Source organism: Aquarana catesbeiana, linkage group LG13 (genome assembly GCF_042186555.1).
Source record: "Aquarana catesbeiana isolate 2022-GZ linkage group LG13, ASM4218655v1, whole genome shotgun sequence".
Taxonomy (NCBI): Eukaryota; Metazoa; Chordata; class Amphibia; order Anura; family Ranidae; genus Aquarana; species Aquarana catesbeiana.
In genome coordinates this window covers 165,689,282-165,696,160 of record NC_133336.1, presented here as the reverse complement: position 1 = coordinate 165,696,160, position 6,879 = coordinate 165,689,282, and the positions used below count along the sequence as shown (strand labels likewise).

At 44.7% G+C, this 6,879-nt stretch overlaps 1 pseudogene; it reads left to right on the top strand.

The window, feature by feature from the left end:
* The first annotated feature begins 487 nt into the window (after positions 1-487).
* On the top strand, positions 488-552 carry LOC141120777 (U4 spliceosomal RNA; annotated as a pseudogene).
* Positions 553-6,879: the final 6,327 nt, after the last annotated feature.

Sequence of the window (6,879 nt, the reverse complement as noted above, 5' to 3'; positions counted from 1 at the left end):
AACATGACCTAATTTACTACAAAATGTACCCAGACCAGATGACAGTCTTGTGGGCACCGGGCTTCACACATTAATACAATTAACAATACAAACAACAATCTCCCCCCTCCTCAGCCTAGACCATTCGTCTATTAGCCAGGGCTGGTGGCTAATGTGATCAGCTCTCTCAATTAACATAAACACATGTTGATAACACCAGCATCTCCTCACAGGATGTGTCCCAGCAGAATGAATCAGTCTTATCAGCAGGGGGCTGCTGGAGGAATCCCCCCTCCCTCTTCAGGGACACAAATATACAGTAAGGAGTCCCCATACAATATATACATGACTGAGTCCGATTAATACAGTTCAGACTGGATTTCTCATTCACCTCAAATGCTAGGGCCCATGATCGGTGGGCAACAGGCTTGCACACAGTCCTCTCCAACAGCCTCCGCTCTGGCCATGCCCGTGACAGTAATCTTTTTTTTTTTCATGCAGCCTGTGCAGCTTTGCGCAGTGGCAGTATCATAGCCAATGAGGTTCAACTGAGGCGTGATTATTGCTAATTGCTTCTCGGCCCTTTGGCTAAGATCAAATCTAGTATCTGTTCTTATCAGTTTCCAGGAGGTGGCGCTTGCTTCTGTCCCTGATCTATGGCGAGATAGAGATGGGATTGCGGTTGCTATGCAAAACCTGCTGGAGTGAAGGTAACCCGGAGCGGTTTGTAGCCGAAAGGGAAGCCTTCTGATGGGGACGGAGAACCATTCGGTCTTGGCGGAGGGTCGGGATCCTGGCCTTCTGGCCTGGATTGGGGCAGCTCTAGCTCTGGACAGTTATTTGGGAGAGAACGCTGGCTCCCCTTGCTCCCACCGGGGGAGCGGCCAGTATTTCCCAAATGTAATTAGGTAGGAGGGACGGAACGACGGTGAAGCCTGATGGCAAGGGCTCTCTCCAAGCTTCCAGAACTCCATACCTTTCTGCCTGGGGTGGGGGCTGCTGTGGTCTGGGCTGTGGGTCAGGGCTTTTTCGAAAAGCCAGTGGTGAATGTGCCCCTGAAGTGGCAGTTCAGGGGTGCCGTATAGTCACGGTGTGAAAGCACTTGATTTTATGGCACCATGGTCACTTCACCACAACACACGTTTTTCGCACCTGCCTCTTGGGCCGGGCCTTTTGGCCAGGGCCAGGGGAAATTTTTTATGCCTGGCCGGAGGGCCGGCCATTGTATAGCACAATGGCCACTTTCACTCTCCCATCTCACTATCTTCCCCACTCTTTCTTTTACCCCTGTTTGTCACCTTTTTGTCCTTTTTTTGGTTGTTTTGTATACACGTTTTGTCACTGTGTGGCGAGTAGGGTGTGGGTCCTCGGGCCTACTCTGAAAGTCTTGGGAGGGGGTGGACATAGGCCTTTTGGCTTGGTTCGCCCTCTCCTTTGAGGGGTCTCTCTTCGGGAGAGCCCCACTGTACTTGGGTTGGTCTGCTTCGGCAGTCCTTCCAGTTGTGGGGGTCCGTCTGGTTTCGGCCGGATGGACCCTTTGTCTGAGTACCTCAGTCCCTGTCTGGAGCCTAACGCCCCGGGGGATCAGGGTAAGGTCCTTCCCTAGTGGAGGACTCTGTACACCCGTTGCACGTTTTTGTGTTTCACTCTCTATGTGTGGGCACTTTTTTTTTGGCACCGGGTGGAAGTTTTTGAGGTGTGTTTTGCACGCCACTGGCTTTTCGATAGAGTGAAAAAAAAAAAAAAAAAAAAAATCCTCTACAGAAACGTCTATTAAATCCCCAGTCTCTGGAATTGGTAAAAGTGTGGGACAGAGGTCTTGGACCCTCTGTTCAGTTACCAGATCTTCAGCTGGAGAAGTTTGTTTTAACTCCATAGATGCTGCTGGCAGAAAATCACATGTCACTGTCAGTGTTGTGGGAGAAAGGCCGACTACCTCTTCTCTCAGGAAGGCCGAAGCCACTGTTGGTGCTGGGCAGAACACAGTGAACTTTGGCCCTGATAGCAGCTCTTCTGCTGGAGGCTCATCAGGTTGTTCTTCCTCAGCAGAAAAGTCTATCAAATCCCATGTCTCTGCAACTGATGTCTGGGGATAGAGGTTCACCATCTCCTGTCCATGGAACCCAGAAGATGCTATCATTTCTGGGCAGAGGTTAGCAGAGCTCTGCCCTGTTGTCAGCACTTCAGGTTTTGGGATGGCAATCTCCGGATTTTCCACTGCCGATTCTCTGGCATGCTGCTGAACTTGTTCTAGCAGTTTCCTGTATGCCCTTTCCAGATGCTGTTCCTTCCTTAGCAAATGGTCCAGATCAGGTTTAAGCTCTGAGACCCCTGCAAGACCGAGCATAGCCTCTCTATATTCTCGCAGGTCCTCAAGGTCAGGTTCCCCTTCATCGCCAAACATAAAAAGATCTGTAAAGCTCTCCCACAGCAATCCAGGGCCGCCAAAGTCATATCCCTCCGGAGAGCATTCTGTTGTCTCCCCTAAATATCCCTCCTCTGCGTGCCATTGCAGAGCCCGATAACGATTGTCCAGCTCTATCTCCTGCTGGACCAGCCTGTCCAACTCAGTCACCCATTGCTCCTGGGGCCGCTCTCCCAGGAATGCCATCCGCAATGCCCGTTGGTCACGTGCCCGTTGCTCTTGGGTTGGAAAGCACTTGCCCTGTTTTATACCAGCGAGCTGGAGGGCTCCGATCCAGAGCTCCACCCGAATCTGCTGCCTGAGCTCCAGGTATTCATCCTTAGACACAGTCCTGGTGTATGTTGAAAGGATGATCCGCAGCAGCCCCGGGAACTCTGATGCCAGGTCCATATCTCCGCTGGGGTGACTGAAGTCTGCTATGCTGATCTTGGATCCAGTTGGAGGTTTGGATGTCCCAGACTGCAGGAAGCTTTCCCGCTGCTTGCCACCAATGTCACGGAACGTCCCACACTCCGCTTGAGTGCTTCCGCCAGTATACCGCTTCCTAAGTTCTGGAACACGAGTCCAATGGATCTAGCTATAGGAACCCCCAAGAACTAGACAACACCAGTCTTGGAGTACATCAGAACTGTTTATTTGAGATCTCACACACATTTATACACCAGGATGACTCAAAGCTAACCTAATTAACATTAGCTAATTTACTACAAAATTTACCCAGACCAGATGACAGACTTGTGGGCACGAGCTTCACACAGTAATATAAAACACAATAGCAGGAGCTAATTACAATTAACAATACAAACAAAACCTAATTAACATGAGCTCCAATAGGAGTCGTCCCATCTCCTACATTGTATAGAGGACAATGTGATCAGCTCATTCAATTAACATACATCCTGGGAGATATTGTGGACAAATATTACTGTCCCATTTTAAGTAGTCCAAGATATATTTTCTCACTCACCCTGTGCCAGGATGGCACAGGGTGACTTAGACATAAGATGTATTCTGAGTTCCACGGGCCCTCCCGTCACACTCTAAATCCACTCTTTGTCTTCCACAACAACGTGGAAGCTTAGGTTTCCCCAATATTTCTGCCTATTATCATGAAGCTCACCTTGCACATTTACCTTAATACCATGCAGTAAAGGAAGTTCCGCTATGGGTAGCAATTGAGTCTGTGGACTGTGCCCCTATCTCAGTAGCCAATATGTTATGGTTACATCCAGTTGATCCTACCTCTATTCGCAATCCTATCACAAAACACTCTTTATCCATCTGGGATGGATTCAAAACCACTCTCAGCCTTCAATCGCCACATATACCACTTCTTACTTTTATTAAAAACCCTGCCTTTTACCCTGCCTGGATTACCCCTAATTCCTTTAGCCCTGTTTCACACTTGTGCGGTGCGAATTGAAGCTCAGGTTTCACTGGGGAGATAACAATCTCCTGTTCAACGGATTCATTGCGTTTTTGCTCAGTATCAGAGAGCAGGGAGAGGGGGAGGGAGGGGGAGGGAGGGGGGGGAGAGGGGGAGGTGTAGTGAGGAGAAAGAGAAAATCCTTGTTCAGAACGCAATGCATCTGCGAATCAGATGCGTTCCCATAGGAGATAATAGGCTTGTAGTTCGCACCGCAATGCCCAAAAAACGCACACGTTTTTTGTGCAATGCGCAGTGCGAATGCAACGCACATATGTGAACCAGATACATTCATATGAATGTATTTTAAAATGTCCTGCGAATTAGATGCGGTGTAAGCCGCATCTAATTCGCATAGGTGTGAACCCGGGCTTAAAGTATGGAGTGCAGCTAATCTATTTAGATTATATAAATTTGTATCCGCATCTTCATTACACTCATTTCCTTTGCTATGTGAAACTTATGGACTTCCTCAATTGCAATTATTTCGTTCTTTACAGATTACATTTTTTTTCCAACCATACCTACAATCAAGCACTCTGTTTTCCCAGATGTGAGCGAATATGTAATTATGTCCCACATGTCAGAGGATTTTTGATTCTTTATAAACAAATTCTACTAGTTTTGATTCTAGCCCCCCTCCCTATGTTTCTAAATAGGAACAAGATCTAAACTGCTCATTCGATGATACTGAATGGTCCAGTATATGGTTAGCCACTAAATCTGCTTTGTCTAATGCTGTTGCTGTGGAAACAAATTATAAGGTGCTTTCTGGTTGGTATTTAGCTCCTGCTAGGATAGCGAAATATGCTCCCGATTACTCTGAAGCTTGTTTTCGCAGTTGTTCAGATCCTGGCACCCAACTCCATATATGGTGGGATTGTCCAAAAGCCCCAAAATTTTGGAAGGCAGTTTTTGATTTAGCTTGTAAATTATTCAAAACTTCTATACAATCTAATCCTGCTATAGCTCTTTTGAATCTAAAACCACATGGTGTTACAGGGAATCAATTTTGCCTTCTTTTAAAGCTCTTAACAACCGCAAAACAAACCATAGCTAAGGCGTGGAAAACTCCAAATCTGATTGAAGCCGAAACCAATCACAGAACCAATAGAGCCCTTGTTCATGCTAAAATGGAAGCAATTAAGAATGATCGGATCTGCAAATTTGAAAAACTTTGGTTATCTTGGATTAAACATTGTTTACCTCCTGACTTTGATGACACTTTACTATTGCCATGGAGCCATGCCAATAATACTTCATTTACCTTTTTATCACCCTTCATTTGGTTGAAGCCGCACTACCTCTATCAAATTTACCTTTTATTCCCGCTGTATTTTTTCCCTTTTCTTTACTTCTATTCGCTTACTCCTTTTTATGACCCTTTCCCTTTTATCAGTTCTTATGTGGTACTCACAAGGTTGCTCTTCAGACCCATTAAAATGTACTTTTGCTTTAATGATTTGCTATTCCCCTTGTTTTTAATCAGACTGACAGACAATAATCTACCTCTTTCTTTTCAATTATATGACATTTTTTTTACATTTGACTTTGGCGGTCTATTTGATGCTTCTATAGTGCGATATTGCATTTGAATTTTTATTTGTCTCTTTCCAATTGAAGTGATTAGTTTGTTACCCTTTGAATATGTATCACACGCTTTGTAAAATTCAGATTGTTCTCCTTTATTTCATTCAAAACAATAAACACATTTGACAAGGAAAAATCATAATATACAATGATTAATAACAAAATGTAATTTTTATAAAAATTATACAACAATATGTTTTTCATCCACGGAATAAAAAGGTATTTAACTGTAAGTTTTTTTGTAAAATATGAAAAAAAGTTTCAGTGTAATGCCATCTCTATGATTTACCATTAACAATGTTGTTGGTACCCAGATAGCAAGGATAACTTGCCACAAATTCATGGCGGTGTTGAATTTTAAGTCTGTTAACTTGCTGCACATTTTCACTGGCAAGTTGTACACTTGCAGAGCACTTGAAGCACAAGTTCTAGTTGACACATTTCCAATTCGTAGCAAATTTGCGTGGCAAGTCTCTAGCAAGAGCAAAGTTGTAGTGGCGAGTCTACAGCAAAAGTTCTGCAAGTCTACAGCATGAGCCCCACAAGTCTACAGCAGGGAGCAAAGATTAAAATTCAGCCACAGTGAGAGTGGTGGGATGACTATTGCACATAACTTAACCAGAACTTGCAGCAGAATATTTGTAAAGAAAGTTAACCTGGAGTTATATAATGCAGACTTGCTGCAATTGTGCAACAAACTTATGAAACCTGGCAAGTTTAACAATAGCTTAGCATAGTAATTTTCAAACTTGCAGCTCATTTGCTTGCTATCTGGATTTTTTTGCTTTGCCAGTGTCCAACCCTCCTGTAGGTGGCAGTATAACCTGAAGGTTTCAAAAAAAAGTGCAAAGTTGCAGTGGTGAGTGTACAGAAGAGGTCAGCAACCTTTTTCCACTTAACCTCCCTGGCGGTTTTCCCGAGTGTGGCTCGGGGTTAAATTTCAGTACCATTAACCCCGAGCCACACTTGGGATTGCATTGCAGGATCCTGGTGCGGTATACTTACCTTGTCCCCAGGATCCTGCGATGTCCCCCCGCTGTGTCTGCGGGCTCTGTCCTCTGCCTGATGCCTCTGTTTGCCGGGGGCTCCGTCCCTGCGAGCGTCGCGACGCACTGGGGCGGAGCCCGGCGGCAAATTCAAAAAATGTAAAAATCATAATACATACAGTACACTGTAATCTTACAGATTACATTACTGTATGGAATTATTTCACATCCCTTTTGTCCCTACTGCCTTTTCTAGTGCTCTGCATGCAGCTTTATATGATATATACTGTTCTTTCTTCCTGGAAACTGGAGATTGTCCTTAGCAACCAAAAAGTGTCCCTTTACGTCAAAAGTGGTTTTAGACCAGCTAGAAAACAGTGATAGTAAATTAGAACACTTGCAGAATTGAGCGATAGTGAATTGTGGGGAAATTAATTGTATTATTATTATATTATTATTTTTTAGAATTATTT